This window comes from Panthera uncia, assembly GCF_023721935.1.
Source record: "Panthera uncia isolate 11264 chromosome A3 unlocalized genomic scaffold, Puncia_PCG_1.0 HiC_scaffold_12, whole genome shotgun sequence".
In the NCBI taxonomy this organism is placed as follows: domain Eukaryota; kingdom Metazoa; phylum Chordata; class Mammalia; order Carnivora; family Felidae; genus Panthera; species Panthera uncia.
The window spans coordinates 1,564,562-1,585,334 of record NW_026057579.1 but is presented as its reverse complement, the minus strand read 5'-3'; the positions used below and the strand labels follow the sequence as shown (position 1 = coordinate 1,585,334).

Sequence of the window (20,773 nt, the reverse complement as noted above, 5' to 3'; positions counted from 1 at the left end):
AATACCTGTTACTTTTTTTTAAAAAAATGTTTATTTTGGACAGAGAGAGAGTGAGAGAACAGGGGAGAGGCAGAGAGAGAGGGAGACAGAGAATCCCAAGCAGGCTCCGCACTGTCAGCCCATGAACTGTGAGATCGTGACCCGAGCTGAAATCAAGAGTCAGGTGCTTAACCAACTGAGCCACCCAGGTGCCCCAAATATGTGTGTTACTTTAACCTGGATATACCCACTCCATCTCGTTCTCCATAAATACCCACATTTCCCTCCTGCTTAACCATCTGAAAGTAGGCTGCAGATATCACCCCTCTTTGCTCCCTAATACTTCAGTGTGTCACTCAAGGACTAGATTATTCTCCTACACTAGTGGTTCTCAAACTTGTTGGTTTCACCCTTTATACTCTTTTTTTTTAAATTTTTTTTATTTGACATTTATTTATTTTTGAGACATAGAGAGACAGAGCATGAACGGGGGAGGGTCAGAGAGAGAGGGAGACACAGAATCTGAAACAGGCTCCAGGCTCCGAGCTGTCAGCACAGAGCCCGATGCGGGGCTCGAACTCACAGACTGTGAGATCATGACTTGAGCCGAAGTCGGTCGCCCAACCGACTGAGCCACCCAGGCGCCCCTATACTCTTTTTTTTTTTTTTAATGTTTATTCATTTTTGAGAGAGAGAGAGAGAGAGAGAGAGAGACAGAGCATAAGCAGGGAAGGGGCAGAAAGAGAGGGAGACACAGAACCTGAAGAAGGCTCCAGGCACTGAGCTGTCAATACAGAGACTGATGCTGGGCTCCATCTCACAAGCTGCAAGATCATGACCTGAGCCAAAGTCAAATGCTCAGTCGACTGAGCCACCCAGGCACCCCTCACCCTTTATACTTTTAAAACTGGGGATCCCAAAAAATTTTTCTGTGGCTTATATTTTTCAATACTTACTATGTTAAAAATTAAAATAGAGACATTTTGAAATACGTATTTATCAATTAATTTTAAAATAAAAAGCCATTACATGGCTTTTTAATGTTAAATAACATTTTTTTCTACCAAAAATAACTACATTTTCCAGAACAAAAACAAATGGTGAGAAGAGGGAATTGTACATTTTTGTAAGTCTCTTTCATGTCAAACTTAATCACAATCTGGAAGTTGAAGCCTTATTATAAAGGTTGATCTGACTTACACTTTGTTTTTTGTTTTTAAAGTTTATTTATTTTGAGAGAGAGTGTGCAAGTACATGAGCAGGGGAGGGGCAGAGAGATAGGGAGAGAGAGAATTCCAAGCAGGCTCCACACTGCCAGCGCAGAGCCTGATGTGGGGCTTGATCCTATGACCTGGAGGTCATGACCTGAGCCCATACTGATTCAGAAGCTTAACCTACTGAGACATCCAGGCGCCCCTGATCTGTCTTACACTTTGAAGAGATTTTATCCATGCATGATTTGTAACATCATGCATTTGTCATTTGGAAACTATTGGTTTACCAAATTAAATGCATATCTTCTAAATGATGACACATTGCATTTATACAGTATTCAAAAATCACATTAACTAGTAACACCATCAAGCTCATTAGAAGAGTCTTTAAGTGTTGGGATGCTCATGGTAGTGAATGCAAATTTTCCAAAATTCAAATTTTAGCTTGAAATTTCAAACTTTTTCATTGGCAACAAATACTATTTGTTTTTCTTGAAAAAATGGGCTCATGTTGTTCATTTTCTAGAAAACACTTGCCAGATACCCAAGTCTGAATAACCATAGTTTGTTAGTCATTCATATAACAGTGGTGTTCCATGAACAAAAGGGGACAATCAGCATACAACTCAGTGATGAGGGTGCTTTTCCTCAAGGCAGTTGTCATACTTTGGTATGCAGCGGGACTTCATGTGTACTTATCATTTTATTGTAGAATATTAAAAATGCCTGTATTCAAGAGTCAAAATTTAATAAAATTGATGATTTTCATGACATTCCTAAATGAAACGAGCATTTCCCCCTCTACTGTGTGTCATGGTAGAGAATATGGTAACTGCTGGCAGAGATTAGTGTCACTGCCTGGACTCATGCAAAGATCCCACAGCAGTTTTAACCTTCACTGTTTCTGTACCGTCACTGTAAGTTCAACACAGTAAAAAAGGCAAATGTGTTAGTATTATTGTTAAAACTGCTCTGACCCCATGAACCCTCTGAAAGGGCCCTGGGAACCCCCTCAAAGGGTTCTGAGGTCTCCTAGGAGTCTGGATCGCACTTGGAGTACCACTCACTATTCTGTATAACCAAAAACCATTACCATACCTAAGAAAATCAACTCTAATTGTGCAGCAGCATCTAACATGTGGTCAGTTTACTCAAATTAACTCCAATTTTTAAAAGTCCTTTATTTTTTTCTTGCTTGTATTTGGATCCAGTTAAAGTTCACTCTTTGAACTTGGCTATATGTCTTTTGACCAATCTGGAACAGTTCTCTCCACCCGTCTCCAGTTCATGCTGGCTTACAGCACTTAAGGTCTAGAATGGCACTGACTTCAAGCGAGGCCTCATTCAGTAGCACAAGATTCTCTTGGTCTCTCCCCTGCACCCGTGGTTAAGGTTGGCTCCCCTTGTAGACCCAAGGTGGTTGCCAGAAGCTTTCAGGGGTTTGAGTTTCTCATTGATGTCCAGCAGAGGAGAGCATCTTCTGTGGGACCCAAGGAGGTTTCTTCCCTCAAAAACTCCTATCAAGCATCTTGGTCTCCTGATTTTGGCCACACATCTGTCCCAGAGCCAATCCTTGTGTCAGGAGGATGGTATGTTCTGACTTACATAAACCCACCAAGACCCACACAAGATCTGGGGCCATGATCAGCTTCTCCAAATTACTGGGGCTGCATGGGGCTGGGGGAAGGACCCAGAAAACATCCGCATCCTGTTACTAAGACACAGGCAAATATCCACCAAGGTTTAGTTTCCATAGTAATGTCAAAGACTTTACTGAGTACCTGCCAAGCCATTCTTTATTCCCTCAGCAAGTGCGCTCGGGCACCTGGTATTTAGTGAGGTGCTACTGTGGGCTGAGGGCTGGGCCACCACGAGGGAGAATGGAGTCCATCTCCATCAACTGCCATCATAGCAGTTTTCGTGTAAGGCTCTGTGATATCATGAATACAGCAGTCATACAAGGTGGGCATTACTACCTCTTTCCTAAATGATAAAACTGGAGCCCAGAGAGCTAAGTCGCTAGCCCCAGGTTCCCCAGCAAGTTAGTGGTGGAGCCGCGTCCAGAGAAACATAACATGGCCAGCAGCACCGCCTGGCCCAGGCCTGGGTGGGACTCGGGGTTTAGATTCTGGTCCCAGCTCTACCTGGGTGGGCTGTATGATCTTGGGCATCCCTTCCTCTTTGTGGAGTTGGGCTGAACCTCTGGCCATGCAGGTTCTCTGGTTCACACCACCTCGCCATCTGTATCTCCTAGAAGTGTTGACTGCTCCGGGCACCCTAGGATCTCACCCACTGAGCCTCGCCCCAGAGTCTCAGGAGTCCTGCAGGGTCTTTGATGTTATGATGAGAAGTTGTTGAGAACAAGTGGTGTAAGAAAGAAAGAGGCAGGGCCTTCAGGAACTGCCTCCTTCCACTTCTGTGGGGGGAATAAAGTGGAGGTGAGGAGCACTGGAGTGGCTGGTGAGTTGTTGGTGTGGCTTCTGCCCACCCAGACCCAAGAGAATCAGTTTAAGGAGCTGCTGGATATGCTTTTATCCTTCTTTGGTAGCAGGTTAGCCGACTTGCTGGGTTTCCTGTCCTGGCTGGCTCAGCCCCGCCCGCCACCTCACCGCACCTGTGCCTGCCTCATCTCAGGACAGGCTGGGATCCAAACTCTGAGGTCAGCCTGGGCCCGTCCAGCCCCGCAGTGTCCTCTCAGGCGTGACTGGAGCTCAGCGGTCCCCGGAGGCAGCTTATCCAGCTTAATGAGGCTCTGGGCGGGGAGGTGGTTTCCCTGCAGGACGTGGGCAGATCCCCTGGCTGTCACGGATGCCTAGGTAGCCGAGCTGCCGCCGCTGGGCTGGCAGGCTAGCAGCAGGATGAGGTCAGCTGTGGTTGCCATATGCCTGGCACCAGGCAAGGGGCTCTGGGGCTGGCTGAAGTCACTCGGAGTGGGAGCTCTGATCTCGGGGGGAGAATGTGAAGACAGCTTCCTGGGTAGATGAGCTATACTAGTCACTGAAGGTCAGCCCTTCCTTTACATGAGTGTGCACCTTGATGGTTTTCATAGGCTTTTTAAAAAAAAGTTTATTTATTTTGAGAGAAAGAGAGCATGAGCAGGGAAGGAGCAGAGAGAGATAGAGAATCCCAAGCAGGATCCCCACTGACAGCGCAGAGCCCAGTGTGGGGCTCAAACTCACGAAACCCTGAGATCGTGACCTGAGCCGAAACCAAGAGTTAAGAGACACTTAACCGACTGAGCCACCCTGGTGCCTCTGATGGTTTTCAGACTGCTTTCATGTCTGTTATTGGATACAGGGTCACAAATGTGGTGGCTTCCAGGCTGAGAACAGCCTGGAAGTGGTGCTTAACAGATTTGGGTCTGTCACCAACGTCTAACATTTGAGAGATGTGGCCCTTAAATGCAGATTTCTGTCTTCTGATGAAGAATCAGAACATCTGGCACCGCAGGAGGATTCCAGAGAGGCAGCAGCTGAGCGGAGCCGTGGTTGCCCACGGGGTACATGCTCCCAGACCTGCTCAGCTTCCGCCTGGCCCAGGTACTGCGGGCTGCTGGTGGTTACCATTTCTCATCTTACACCTGTCATTTGCAGCACCAGCCTGACACAGATCTGTGCCTTGTTATCCTAACCTACAAGCAAAACTTAGATCTGTTCTACCAAAATACAAATACGTGCTTTTACTGACACATGTCTATACTCTGTGGCAGATGTCAGCTTTGCAGTGTGCACGCATTGTTTCACTGAATCCCGACAGAGGTTCTACGGGGTAGGTAGTAGTATTTCCATTTTCCAGATAACCCATCTGAGGTTTTGAAAGGCTAAGGAATTTGCCTGGCTCTTGAATGTTAGAGCCTTGGATCTGTCCTATATCACAGCCTTCGCTTTGTCTTTGCCTGAGTGTTGCCGCATCACCTGTGTGTGTGAAAGGAGCATTAATAGTAGAAGACGGTGAGAGTGAGAGTCCAAGCAGTGAGACTCAGGGAAATTCTGAGGTGCTGTGGGCGGGACTGGCTGGTCTGGGGAGGCTGCACGAAAGAGGGGTAAGTGATCGTCCAAACGCACTTTGGGTATCCTTCTGCAGGGTAGGAGGTATGTTCCAGTTGCTATGAGGTTAGGTGTAGTGGTGAGAATGTGCCAGTGGTGCTGGCTTGAGATGAGAATTAGTGTAGTGACATCTTGAGAGTTCAGATGGGAAAGGTAGATTTGAGGTCAAAATACAGAACTTTGCTTTTAGGCAGGGGTGAGCCAGGGAAGGATTTTGTGAGGGGGAGTGACGTGAGAGCAGTGTATTAATGTCAAATTGAAACAATCAGGGTTGAACCAGAGTCTTGGCAGTTGGAAAGGAAAGAAGAGGGCTGAATCGGTGAATCAGCAGAAAAGAAGTAATTGACAGGACCTTGAACCACACATGTGTAGAATCAGAAGGGGTTTTGGAAGTCAGTTAGTCCTATTTTGTTCTGGCATAAGGACCACTTTGGTGACATCTGTGACAGCTGGGCAGCAAGTCACTTCCAGTGGCCCTCCTTATGGCCATTCCCTTCCTTTGGCTCTATGTCTATGTCCCCGTTTAGACTTAGGAGCCCTGGAGCTGTCAGTCACTCAGCTGGTGCCCAGGGATAGATAGTGGAACAGTTTCTTACATGGTTGTTAGCTTCTAAAGGTAGCACATAAGGGTGAGAGTTACTCATGTCTGCCCTGGGGTAGATAGTGTCCCTCCCCAAATTCATGTCCACCTGAGACCTCAGAATATGACTTTATTTGGGAATAGGGTCTTTGCCAATGTAATCAAGTTCGGATGAGTTCATACTGGGTTAGGGTTGGCTCTAATCCAATGACTGGTGTCCTTATAAGGAGAAGGAAATTTGGACACAGACTGAGACACGCAGGCAGAATACCATGTGACAATTGAAGCATTTTGGAGTGATGCCTCCACAGGCTGAGGAACACAAAGGACTGCAGACAGTCGCTAGAAATTAGGAGAAGGCAAGGGAAGACTCTCCCTCAGAGCCCTTGGGGGGAATGTGGCTGTACCAACACCTTGGTTTTAGATTTCTAGCCTCCAGAACTTTGAGAGAATAAATTTCTGTTGTTGTAAGCCACCAAGTTTGGGGCGCTTTGTTACAACAGCTCTAGGAAATGAATGCAGTGGCCATTACCTTGGAGAACCCATAGTCCCTTGCTGGCCTCCCTATCATAAGAGGAAACAATAGCTACCTGGCATGACTTGTCCTTAGAGAACCCATGCAGTCCCCAGTTTCTTGTCTCTTGTTTGTAGTACTCACATTTTAATAATCTAGTGTAGAATTTTGCTCTGATGTTCAGGCCCTCCATAATATACTTCTAAATGACCTTATTTTTCACTGTTCCCCATGACCATCCCTACATATGCCATGAGCTTTCCATGCTCCAACTTGAGTCATTACTACCTCTCTTCTAGAATGGCATCCCTCCCAGCCCCCAACTATATCCTTCCATGTTTAAGGCCCATTTTTTCTTCCTAGACCATTCTAAATTGGATGTTTGGTCCTATAAGCTCAAAGCACACACTGCTAGCTATCACCAATCATTGGGCAATATCCTACCCAGCTGTCCTGAGGCATCTCCTATGTTTTTGTATTTATTAACTCATAAATTTGTTTTTTGTTTTTTGTTTTTTAACCTCACCGGTATCGATGGCTTGTGTCTTAGTCTCAGGTCTTAGTCGCTTAAAGGTAGACAGCCTGTCTTTTGCTTCCTTTTCTCTTCTATACACTTTGTACATTTTTTAAAAACTCGACATACATATAGAGGAGTTTCTAAACAATGATAGATGACAATTTTTATTTGTTTGGGAAAGATTAAAAAGAAGAAAGTTTGACTTGAAGAGACATCTTCTTGACCATTAGGGTAGAAAGCATAGTCTGGCTCCTACAAGGTGATGATATGTCTGTACATATCCTTGGGGCACAAATTCTTTATCCTTCTCTCAGCAAGCCCAACCTCATATATCCAAAAAACAACAACGCAGTCATTGAACATCTCCTGTGTGCCTGGGTCTGTGATGGGCCATGGGAAGGTGGTAGAGAATAAGACAGATATAAGCTTTATCCTCAATGAGTGTTTAGTTTTGTGGGAATACTGGCAAAAAGGAAATGAATACTTCTTGACCTGCTGCCAATGGCTTTTCATTCAGGTGACAAGGTACAGTTAGGCCTGGAGGTCATACTAGGCTCTGGCAGCCATGTTTGTACTACATGACCTGCCTTCTCTACTCGACTATGACTGATTGGATCAAAATGTGCATCTGACTCACACTGAGCCAGTTACATTTCTCCTCTCCAGGCACCACGGAAGTGAGATTTTGAAGTAGCCAGTTGCTGTGGACTGAGTTGTGCTCTCCCCAAATTCATATGTTGAAGCACTAACCCAGTGTGATGATATTTGGACGTGGGGCCCTTGGGAGGTAATTAGGTTCAGATGAGGTCATGAGGGTAGAGCCTCCCATGATGGGAGGTGCGCTTATAAGAAGAGACACCAGAGAGCTCTCTTTCTGTCATGTGAGGACACAGGGAGAAGGAGGATGTTAGTAAGTCCTCAGCAGAACTGGGCCATTCTTGACTTCCAGCTCTAGAATTGTGGGAGAATACATTTCTGGGGCACCTGGGTGGCTCAGTCAGTTGATTGTCTGACTCTTGATTTTGGCTCTGCTTGTGGTCCCAGGGTTGTGGGATCGAGCCCCATATCTGTGTTGAGAATGGAGCCTGCTTGGGATTTTCTCTGTCTCCCTCTGCCCCTCTCCCCTGCTTACATGCGCTCGCTCTCTCTCTCTCTCTCTCTCTCTCAAATTAAAAAAAAAAAAAAAGAATAAATTTCTGTTGTTTAAGTCACCCAATCTGTGGTATTTGGTTATGGTTGCCTGAGCTAAGACACCAGTTTATCAAGAGGCAGGAACAGCAAGTGTAAGAGTGAGGAGATGTGGAGGCTGTGTTCTGCCACGAAGAGCATGTAGAAGGTGGGCCAGCAGAGCAGGAAGAAGACAGAGATGTTCAGAGAACTGAGGTGGCTGAGATTCTGCATGGTTTCCCCAGGACTCATCAGTCCCTGGTTCCAGACACTCGCAAGCCCCAGCTGCCCTGGGGGGTCTTGCACTACCCCCGAGTCCTCCCCACAAATTCCCATTATTGCTTATGCCAGCTCGAGTCAGTTCCTGTTAGTTACAACCAAAAGAACGTCTGCCCTCCCATTTTACAGATGAGGGAAACCGGAGCTGAGAGGCCCAGGGCTACCGTGGTGAGTGACAGATTTCAGGCTGCAGTTCAGGTCCTTAGACCAGCAGTCTCCCTTTCTTGCCCTCCAGGTTATCACAGTGAACTTGTTAAACAGACCCGGGGAGGTTCTGAAACTATGTGGAGAGAGATGCTGTTATTCCTCTGCTACCAACCTTTTAAAACAAGACCTGTGTTCTGTCGTACTGGAATGTGTCTTTCCAACATCACATGTGTTGGCCCCTTTCTTCTGTAATCCCGCAGGGCTGTCACCACTTGCATCCTTGCCTTTGAACTTTGCATCTAGGAGATTCTTAGCACTGCGCACTGGCTGACAGCCAAGGTCTTCCTAGACCTTCATATTTTCTTTGCATTTGTCTTCCTTTGTTCTTATAATCTGATACACATTTCTATCACGAGCCAGGGATCTTCTCTGAGCTATATGACAGGGCATGCCTGGCACCTGTGCCCTGTTAGGTTTTCATATTTGTTTTATGATATAGTTTATTTTTATTTTAAATGTTTGTAATGTTTATTTATTTATTTTTGAGAGAGAGAGAGAGAGAGAGAGAGCATGAGCAGGGGTGGGGCAGGGGGAGAGGGAGACACAGAATCCGAAGCAGGCTCCAGGCGCTGAGCTGTCAGCACAGAGCCCGACGTGGGGCTCGAACTCATGGACTGTGAGATCACAACCTGAGCCGAAGTTAGACGCTTAATCAACTGAGCCACCCAGGCGCCCCTATTTTTATTTAAATGGTTTATTATTATTATTACGATTTTAATGTTTATTCATTTTTGAAAGAGAGAGACACACACACACAGAGTGTGAGCAGGAGAGGGGCAGAAAGAGAGGGAGACACAGAATCCAAAGCAGCTGACAGCACAGAGCCCGACGCGGGGCTTGAACTCATGAACTGTGAGATCATGACCTGCGCCAAAGTCAGCCGCTTACCCGACTGGGCCACCCAGGTGCCCCATATTTTTATTTTAATTTTAGAGACAAAGAGAGGACAGGAGAGGGGTTGAGATAGAGAGAAAGAATCCCAAGCAGGCTTCACAGAGCCAGACACAACCTTGGGACTGTGACCTGAGCTGAAATCAAGAGTCAGACGCTCAACCGACAAAGCCACCCAGGTGCCTCATTTTTATGATATAGCTTTAAAATGAGTTCATCATTAATTGGAAAATATATAACATAGAAAGGAAAAGTTATTACTATCTCCACCATTTCAGCACAACTGCCAATAACTAGTAGTTTTCTACTTGTGAACTTAATTCATAAAACTGTGTAGCTGTAACTGTAGATATTAACAACTTTGAGTTCCACTTTCCCCCTAAACATGATGATATAAACAGTTTTGTTCCGTTCCACACATTTCGTAAGTGTCATTTTTAGGGCTGTATGCATTCTAATACATTGAGCACAATAAAGTGTATAGTGAGTCCTTTTTGGCATGAACGGACGATAAATGTGAGATGCCTCTTTGCGAGACATTTCGTTCATTTCTGGTTTTGTGTATGTGTGAGACTACAGGTAATAGTACAGTCTTTGCTTTTGTTTTTCAGGTGTTTTCCCTATGCTAGATTTCATAAAGGGGAATCACGTATAACCAGGTAGGACTCCTGGAAAGGCAATCTTGGGAGTGTCTCGGTGAGACTCCTCTGGTTGCCAGTAACAGAAATCCGCTTCAGATCAGCTTCCGCAAGAGAGAACATTTACAGGAAGGATGCTGGGGCAGCTTCTGGAATACGAGGGTAGAGTCCATTAGGACCTCATGAAGGACTGAAACGTGGGAACAATAGTGAGAATGCAGACAGCTCCTGTCTCTCTCCCTCTTTTAATTCATGGAACCAGGATCTATTCAACTCCTGTGTGACAGTTTTAGGTAACAGTGATGAGCTAAAAAGAAAACAAACAAAAAAACAAAGACTCAGCTCATGCCCTCCTAGGGCATGTCTGTCTGTCTCTCTTAGCATGAAATGTTGTCTCTGCTTCTCTGTTCTTCTTTCTATCTCTGGAGACGTCCATTTTTGCTTTGGTGAGCAAAATGCTTAGGTGTGGCCACCGTAAACTGCTAGTTTACAGTCTTCCTTTTAGGTAGCCTGCAGACCTCTCAGCCCCAGTTCTAAATCCTCGGGGGAGAAAATCTGAGAGGCACAGTTTAGGCCCAGTGTTGGTTGAATCAGCTCTGGCTGGAGGCAGGGTCCTTGGTACATGACCTGGGGGTGGGGGTGGGGGTCCTTATAAGAGGGGAACCGAGCGGCACGGCTGTGCCAAACAGTATCTATTCCACAGCACACTGTTTTCCTCTTTACTAATGTGACCTGTGGGGGAGAAATGGTTTTTGTTTTTCTTTCATAATGAACTTCTTAACAGAGTACTCCAGCAATGATGTGGCTGCTTCTGGTGGGGGGGGGGGGGGGGGGGGGGGGGGGGGCCCGGGGGGATGGGAAGGCCCACTGTGGATTTGTTTGCGCTAATTATCAGAAACCTTGGTTGGGAAGGAGCTTGTTGGTACAGAGGACATTGATGCATTGCTTTTTTTCTTCTGGGAGTGGGTAGATAGTCAGTGTCTGACTCAGTAGGTCTGAAGTAGGGCCTGGGAGCCTGCATTTCTAACAATTCCTCAGATGGTGCTATTGTTGCTGCTGGCCCAGGCACCGTGCTCTGAAGACCACTGCCCTGTTTCCATCCGCGACACCACCATCTGCCACCCGTTCAGATTTCTCTCTCGGCACCTACACTGAGCAGGCTCCAAGTTGTGGCCTTCTCTGTGGGGACTGTCCTGCTCAGTCCTTTCTTATTCCTCTGACCACCCTGACTCTTCTCATCATGTCTGGGGGACTTCGAGAACCTTCCAACCGTCTCTCCCTCCCTTTGCTCTGGCCAAACGTGGCCCACCTTGCACATCACAGCCAGACTCATCTGCCGGGGGCCCAGTTCTCCTCAGGCACTCTCCTGCTCGTACCCTCTGGCTGTTAAGAATAAAGCTGCTATGAATGTTCAAGTAGAGTCTGTGTACACTTATGTCTTTGCTTCTCTTGGCTACATGCTTAGGAATGGAACTGCTGTGGGGGTGGGTATATAGCCTTCAGTTGCTCCCCGACCCTGAGGTCTGTGATGACAAATGAAACAACAGAGTTTGGGAGTGCAAGCCTGAAGGACGGGTTTTTGGCTCAGAGAGGAGAGAAGGGCATCACAGTGGCTTCCGTGTGCCTTCCTCTTGGCTAGAGTAGACGTATCTTTCATCCAGTTAGTGCTACCTGTGGTGAATTTGGATGCATTCATCTTTCTTTGCTGTAAAATCTAGGGCTTGATTGCTAATGGTTTTACAGGAATCATTTCTTTGTTATATTGGAATCTATTGGTATATTTACACCACAAGGGCATATGTGTGAATGGATCTTTACCCACCTTCCTTAGAAGGGGAACTTCAACTCACTGGTTTCCTTCAGTCTTATAAACTGCTTCTCTAACCTCTCTGCTCCTGAGCCATTCAACCATTCATTCACTCATTCATATTTAGTGCATGTGCACTACGTGCCAAGCACTGTGCTAGGAGGTGGAGTTCTTCCTACTTCACATCAGTCACTTGGGCTTGCCTCTGCCCTCTTTAGTTTTCCCTCCCGCACCAACCCATAGCCTTTAGATGGATGCCGGCAGAATGTGCTCTGGGAAGAGATGGCTCCCCTCAGCTGCACTGAGACATTTATAGCCCCCAATCCACGATGCTGTCTCCTGTTTTTGGGTTTGCTCATGCTGTTCTCCCATTTCTGGAATGCTTCCCCACCCCCACCTGCCTTCCCAGTCTACCAGAGGGCTGATTCACTGCCCCCCACCCCCACCCCCTGGCCAGCTTACTTTTCGGGATCTGCTGGAACATCCCCTGTCTGGGGATGTTGCTGATTTAGAAGCTTAGCCTTGGCTCACAGAGCATAATTATGGATATGATGGTCTCCTTGAGTGTCATCCAGCTGGACTTGAACTTAGTGATGTTTAGGACTGTCATCTTTATCTCATGACACTGATGGATAAGGGATCAAACGCTACTGTGGGCAGCAGGATCAGGGAGAAAAGGAAAGTGTAAAGAAGAAAATAAAAACTGCTCATAATTCTCTGCACCCAGAGATACATTCTGGAGGGATCCTTAAGATTTTTTGAACACAAGAATTTTATATGAGGTTACTGTGTCTCTTGCTTATTAATCATTAATAAATTAATATTGTCTTTGTGTCCAGAAGATTTCTAAACAGGATTTTAGTGATCTTTTAAAATCTTATAATCAATTCCTTTTTTTTTAAATTGTTAGATGTTTATATTATTTTCATTTTCTTTGACATAATAAAAAAGCCATGTAATAAGGTATTTGTGCCTTAATCTTTGTTTGCCTCTGATGATTTCTTTTGGATGGATTCCCAGGAGTACGATTACTAGGTCAGAGGGTAGCAACAGCTGTTACAATTTGAGAAATAATGGCAACTTGCCTCCCAGAAAGATTGTAGCAATCTCTGCTCCCATCCAGTTTTTTGATGGCTAGGCTTTAAATTCTTAAAGAAGACGGAGGCAAAAAACGAAGCACCAATGGCCTCGTAATTGACTATGGCTTCAATTTGGAGGATGTGGCAGCTTTTCCTGTGTCAGGAGCCATGCGGGTGGAGAAAGGCCTGTTGCTCTGCAGCCCTTGGCTGGGAGCTTGGCTGTTAATGACAAGGGCCAATGCTGTCAGCACAGCGGCTCCTTTCCAGGCAGGATGCTGGGACTCAGGAGCCCCCTGGAGGGACTGCACAGGTCTCTGAAGCAGCAGGGGGGAAGAAGCTGCTTGCTGACCTTTGGGCATGAGGTTCCAGGCAGCACTCCATTAGCCACACATCCATTAATGAAGAACTCAAGGTTTGGGGAGCATGTCTCGTTTTAAAAAGCCTATCAGGAATTAAAGGAAAATGGAGCATGGATGAAGCATTTATTGCTGTCATAGTGCAGGGAGGGAGGTCACTATAGTGCATTCATCTGCAGGGGCCCCCTGGCCAGCTAAGCTCAGGAGCAAATACTGGTTTTAAGAGGTTATTTGCCTGATAGGAATTGGACCTGCCTGGAAAGTGAACTTGCTGCCTCTTGTACATCTGTGAAAGTGTTACGTATGCTCTGTTGGTATTGCTTATTTTTGCTGACATAATTCTGGCATTGGTGCCATTTAAGGGACACCTAGAAAATAAAGTCAAACGAACCCTAATCAAGTTTTTATTTTCCAGCTGATTGTATATAATGAGGACCATCTCTCTTAAGTTATGTCTTGCAATTATATGTTGTAAAACTAAGTGATGTTATATTGTCACTTAGTAAATTGAAAAATATGAATGAAGATATTTAATATGAACAGGATAGACAATAAACTAGTACCTGGTGAGTGTAAAACTCTCTTGCGTTAATACTCTGGTCCCTTTAAAACTCTCTTGTTCATTTAATCCTTAAAATGGGAATGGTTGTTGTTTCTTATTTTTGTAGACGAGGAAACTGAAAACTTAGAGAAGTAACTTGATCAAAGCCATAAAGTTAGTAAGTGGTAGAAATGAGACGAGAATCTATATCTGTCTGTTCCAGAACCCCTGCCCTTCTCAGTATTTCGGGGGGGTTCTTTTACGCCTGCCTGTGGCAGGAGCTGGAGGAGAGGGTGGTGTAAGCCATCTACTGTTATTTGCAGCTCAGGAGGATAGGGCTGTGCACCCCTGGGAAAGTCTGTGTGGCCTCTGCTGGGGCCGGGCTGAGCTCTGAGAGGTGCTTCTCTGGCTGTTTGTGTTTACTGGGGCTGATGAGAGTTTTTGCACAAACATACACTTTTGGTGGCCACTTTATTCAATCCTGGGTACTGTTGGCCTGGATTTCCAGCCCCCTCAACTCAGGAATGAGATCCTCACCTTTTGGTACTGTTGTATAAGTCGGGTTCATTGGTGGTACCGAGGTTGAAGTAGATTAGATGCATAATCTACTGTCAGAGAGGCAGTTGTGCGTTCAGATTGGAAAGGAGATGACTGAGGGGGGCCTGAGCTTTCAGGTCTCAGTTGTCAGAGGTCCAAGGGGCTGTGTCTTAGTCAAGACCTCTTTTTCTTTCTGTTTTTGTTGCATGAACCAGGGTAGATAAAACCAGCTGGACTAAGGGACTCATTATGAAGAATCAGAGAGTTGCAGCTGGACTCTGTGGTGTACTAGACCCCAGGCTTGGAAGCTGTTGGGAAACTTCTCCCACCCCTGGCCTCACCGCTCTGCCTCTCTAGCCACATCTGCTTTATTTTTCTGTGCACGTGTGCCTGTGTGTGTGTGTGTGTGTGTGTGTGTGTGTGTGTGTGTGTATCTGTTGCTTTCTCTGACTTCATCTCCCTCTCCAGACTTCTATTTTTCATGGACACCTACCATGGCAGTTCTGCTTCCAAGCATCCAGCAACTATGAACTCCAGTTTCTCAACTCTAATACCAACCCCTGAGAGATGAGACCTTACTGCTCAGGATCAGGGGGAGGCCCTGTAGTGTAAACGTGGCTGCTGGAGCCCACCCCACTGGTTGGGTGGGGGTAGTTCTCAGAGGGGAAGAAGGAGGGCTGGATTGACACCCTGTCAGTGGGAGATAGACTGAGTGGACCAGTTTAGCTAACGAGGTAGAATTTGAATTGGACCGAGGAATGGAAGCTCCCCGAATAACAGATTTCAGGTCAGTAGATGCAAGAGCTCTAGAACGGTCCAAGGGGGGCCAAGCTGCTTTGTTTGGGTGATAGCAAGTTCCTGCATGTGCAGTGGTTCAGAGTCAGGAGTAGCCTCCTGAAGGGGATCCAGGCATGTACTAGGGTTGGGCCAGATGGCTCTCAAGGTCCCCCGGGGCCATGACAGTCTGGCCGTGAGCTGCCACCTCTGCTGCAGGTACTTCTCCTGGACTCTGTGCATGGAAAAGTTTAGAGGGACATATACAAGTATTTTATCCATATGCCAGCATTGGGGGGATATAGCTAGTATAGCAGTATTTTGGCTACTGTTATTGCTAGTGGTAGGTTTGTGGGTGGTTTTGATTGTTGTTTTATTCTTTTCTGTAATTAATCTTTTTCTGCAGTAGATATAGACAAGTTGCATGAACGAGTTATGTTTATGTTAACAGTAAGCATGTGAAACCCAACAATCGAATTTCACTAGACCAGTAGGTATTATCTACTCTGGATGGTGTTCTGGCTTGTGTAAGATGAACAAAATGTGGTCTTTGCCCTCAAGAAACTTGGGAGGGGGTGATATAACCACACATAAATCAAAGTGAAAGGAGACCACGTTAAGTGCTAGTAGAATATTACAAAGTGTGTGGAAGGCACATATATATGATATAACCTTCCTTCTTTTTAAAAAAAAGTTTATATATTTGGAGAGAGAGAAAGAGAGAGAGTGCACACAGTGGGGGAGGGACAGAGAGAGAGAGAGAGAATCCCCAGCAGGCTCTGAGCTCTCAGCACAGAGCCCAACGCAAGGCTCCATCTCACCGTAAGACCATGACTAAGCTGAAATCAAGAGTCAGATGCTTAACCAACTGAACCGCCCAGGTGCCCTGATGATATAACTCTCCTTCTAAGAAGCTCAGAGAAGGGTTTCTTGAAAAGAGTATCACTGGGTCTGGGTGTAGAACAATGGTTCTCAAACAGAGGCTATTTTGCCCCCAGGAGACATTTGGAAGTATCTAGAAACATTTTTTTTTTAAGTTTATTTATTCTTTTGAGAGAGAGAATGAGAGAGCATGAGCAGGGGAGGGACACAGAAAGAGAGAATCCCAAACAGTCTCTGTGCTGTTAGCGCAGAGCCTGACATGGGGCCCAAACCCATGAACTGAGAGATCGTGATCTGAGCTGAAACTAAGGGTCAGATGCTCAACCAACTGAGGAACCCAGGCAGGCGCCCCGAAATACTTTTTTTTTCATGGTTATTTTTGAGAGAGCTCAAGCAAGGGAGGAGCAGAGTGAGGGGGACAGAGGATCCGAAGCAGGTTCTGCACGGACAGCAGAGAGCCAGATGCGGGGCTCGAACCCATAAACCGCGAGATCATGAGCTGAGCCGAAGTCAGATGCTCAACCAACTGAGCCACCCAGGTTTATATATTTTGTCCCCCTAGAGACATTTCTGGCTGTCACACCTGGGATGGAGGGAATGTTACTGACATCTGGAGTTCCTGGCATTCAGAGCCTGGGGATATTGCTGAACGCTTCACATTGCTCAGGACAGCCCCCCACCCAACAAAGAAGTATCTGGCCCCCAAGGTCGGTAGTTCTAAGGCTTCTTATCCAGTGCACTAGAAACATAGGATCTTGGCTGACAGAGATAGGGGAAGAACATTCCAGGCAAAGAGAATGATGGCGGAGCACAGTGGCAAGAAGTGCATGGGGTGCACACAGGAATTGGTGGAGGGCGCATGACACTGGTGGGGTGGGCCGTGGCTAGATGGTGGAAGCCCTCAATCCCAAGGCAAGCAGTGTGGATGTTTTCCTGAAGGCAGCAGGGAGCCATGGAATGTTTTTGAGTAGTGGAATTGCTTCATCAAGAATGGTGTCATTTCTTGGCACCCCCACTTTGCTTCATTGCTTGCTCATCTGCACATCCACGGAAACTAAAACACACCTGTATTTTCCTGTTTTCCACCCCAGTCCATCCATTCTTTGTTGTTTTCCTCAATCTGAAGGAAAGCTCTGTCAGCACTCTGCCTTTCTGACCATGATTCCCATCTGCTGGTGACAAAGGGATACAGAAAAAAAAAAAAAATCTCCCTTTGATGACACTACTTCTTGCTGCCAGGAATATACCACAGTACTATAGTGGCAGGTGACTGTCCAGGTCTGCCCTGATGGCCTTGTAGCAGCTTTGGTTTTTGGCTTATCACCATGATTCGGGTTTTTGCTAACATCCTCACACTATCTCAGGGTGCAGAGCTGGGGGTGGGGGATAGTTCATGCTCAGTGGTGTCCGTACTGTGTAAGCAGCCGAGCAGACACCAGGGCTGGGCCTGGGTAGGACTGCAGTCATTGCAGGAAAGAATGCCTGAGCTGATGTGGGGCGGGGTGCCCCAGGACTCAACAGTGTGCTCACCCCATCTGTTCACTGCTGGCTAGCCAGCAATAGAACAGTGCTGGACACCTACTGTGCTAGGTCAGTACAATATGTACCAGGGCAGTAGGTCAGGGTTTTCTGAGTGCAAGAATGAGGAGACCGAGGTCTGGGAGGAAGGAGTGTGGAGTTGCAAGAGCTCAGGATCACCCTGCCAGTTGGGCTCAGAGCTGAACCTGACCCTCAGTTGGGAGCCCTTCTCCTATGCCACTTCCCCCCTTCTGAGCCCAGGGTCCCAGAGATGTCATCCTGAGGCCTAGTGGACATGGATCTTCCCCCAGACCAGGCACCTTTACCCAGCAGTGTATGTTCCAAAGCCCTCCTGGTCCTTGATTTCTGCAGCTCCCTAAACCAACCAACTAACTAACCAATCCACCCTAAGAAACAACTTGCTTTCTCTACCAGCTGCCATGGCAAATGAGCTGGAGAGCTACTCCACCTATAGTGAAATGTCAGAGACTGCCAGTTACTTCCTTATACACCTCAGGGGGATCTCCAGGGATGCCTCAGCCCAGGCATTTCTTAGCAGACCAGTTGGGGTGGGGTGGGAGGAAATAACCAGTAAGTGCTGAAGTTGTGGCCATCTATACCATTTATAGTAAATGGGTCTCCCCTGGTAAAGGGAATCGTGTGAACTTGTCCGTTTTTTTCTCTTTTTATTCTGGGAGGGACCCAGACTGGGGGTCCTCTGAGATCCCCCAGAACCTTTTGGGAAGAGGCATTTCCCTGATGTCACCCACCTAGAACCAAGCAATCAGGCACTTTGATGATTCTACTGAGACAGTGGGACCTTTCCTCATACCTCCAAAAAATATCTGCGTTGAAATGTCAGTGTTCTCTTCCCCACGCCAACCCCCAGGGAGAATCTGCCTTGTGGGCAATGGCTACCCTTGGTCTCCCAGATGCAGAACCTTCCTGGGTCTTATAGGCCTAAAGGCTTGACCCAGCGTCACTCTTGGACTGGTTAAATAACTCCCATGAGGTCTCCCACATCACCCCTCTTGGTGGGGGGACACTACAGTCCATGGTCCTCTGCTCAGAGCTTCCCTCGTAGGGAAAATAATTTTGCAGATCTGTGCAGCATTTCTGTTTTCAAAGTATTTTTATGTGTATCATCCCATTTGACCCTCCCACCAGCACCTTCGAGGATACACCATCATGCAAAGGAGATAAAACAAGTGAGGTTCCCCGGGGAACTTGTCCAAGGACCCTTATCTGGCAGGCGTGCAGTGCATCAGCGCCTAGGTCCCCCAGCCTCTGAGGTTGTTCCTGCGTCTGTGGGCAGCTTAGGGTGCAGGCAGATTTACAGCCAGGCACATCCCCCATTCACAGATGCTGACCAGCTCTGGGGTCAGGGAAAGCCGCTAGGCTCTGTGAGTATGGAAGATCAAGTGGGTGGTTTGTAGCACAGTGCACAGCCCAGAGTGGGTCCTGGGTCTGCATGTGCACCGAACTTGTGGCACATACTCCCATGGGAGTGAGGAAGAAGTGGCCGTCCCTGACACAGTCCCTCACTCTTGTTTGCCTTCGGCAGAAACCAAGTTGTGTTACAGATGGCATGAGCCTTGGTGTGTGGGCATCTGTATTGGACAATCTCATTTAAAAAAATTTTTTTTTAACGTTTATTTATTTTTGAGACAGAGAGAGACAGAGCATGAACAGGGGAGGAGCAGAGAGAGAGGGAGACACAGAATCTGAAACAGGCTCCAGGCTCTGAGCTGTCCACACAGAGCCCGACACAGGGCTCAAACCCACTAACTGTGAGATCATGACCTGAGCCGAAGTCGGACGCTTAACCGACCAAGCCACCCAGGCGCCCATCATTTTAAATTAATAACCCTGATAAGGGGCGCCTGGATGGCTTCGTCGGTTAAGCATCTGACTTTGGCTCAGGCCATGATCTCACAGTTCACGTGTTTGAGCCCCGCATTGGGCTCTGTGCTGACAACTCAGAGTCTGGTGCCTGCTTCGGATTCTGTGTCCCTTCTCTCTCTCTACCTCTCCCCCACTCGCGCTCTGTCTCTCTCTCTCTCTCAAAAATAAATACACATTTAAAAAATTAATTAATAACCCTGATGATAACTTAAAAGGATTTCCTCAGCAAAGCCCACAAATAATGTGATGATACAAGGAATGTGTGACCTAAATATTTTACTGGCTTTTGTGCTATCGAAAAAGTGCGGGGGTGGGAGGGTGCCTTGGTGGCTCAGTAGATAGAGTATCTGACTTTTGATTTCTGCTCAGACTGTGATCATGGGATCCAGCCATGAGTCGGGCTCTGTGCTGAACATGAACTCTGCTTAGGATTCTCTCCCTCTCTCTCTCTCTGTCTCTCTCTGTCTCTCTCCCTCTCTCTCTCTCTCTGTCTCTCTCTATATATATGTATCTGCCACTGCCCCTCTCCCCGGCTTATGCTTGTGCTCTCTCTCTCTCTTAAAAAAAAAAAAAAAAAAAAAAAAAGTGGGGACATCAGTGGTTTTAGCACCCAGGGTTTGAAATCTCACATTCTAGTTCCAGCCCTGCCACAGACTCGTTGTGTGATTGTAGCCCAATTATTTAACTTCTCTGATTCTTATTTCTAGTCCATGGAGATTGTAAACATGCCTCCTTCGCACAGTTTTTGTACATGCAAATGCATGTACAGTGAGTGCTTAAAACCATGCCCAGCAAGCATTCAGTACAGCCACTGGTTATTATGTGATGTTAACTTTTTTCTTCTATTTTGTTTTGTTTTGTTTTCTTTTCTTTTTGAGAGAGACAGAGCATGAGCAGGGGAGGGGGAGGGGCAGAGAGAGGAGACACAATCCAAAGCAGGCTCCAGGCTCCCAGCTGTCAGCACAGAGCCCGATTCGGGGCTCAAACTCCTGAACCTCAAGATCATGACCTTGGCCAAAGCTGGACGTTTAACCGACTGAGCCACCCAGGTGCCCCTAACTTCTTTCTTCTAACTGTGAAGCTTTCCTTCTTGGTGTTGGTTCTCTGGATAATAGAATTTCCCTCACTAGACACTCCCTTATGCCCTCCCTGTAATCATGGCCACTGGGGACTCACAGATGGAAAGAATGCATATTGTTTTCATCCTGAAGCAAACCAAATTTCTTATATCTCCAGCCTCAAAACCGATTCTTTCTGTCTTGGAATTTTTCTCTCCTTCTCAGTGACCTAGTTTTATCCATTCTTTTCAAATCTGCAGAAACAAATGGCATAGTTGTTAAAG

General features: G+C 46.7%; 1 protein-coding gene across 3 annotated transcripts in view; it reads left to right on the top strand.

Moving 5' to 3' along the window:
• The window catches only part of REEP1 (receptor accessory protein 1), a 109,607-nt gene that overhangs the window by 16,495 nt on the left and 72,339 nt on the right, over nt 1-20,773 (top strand). The window lies entirely within an intron of this gene.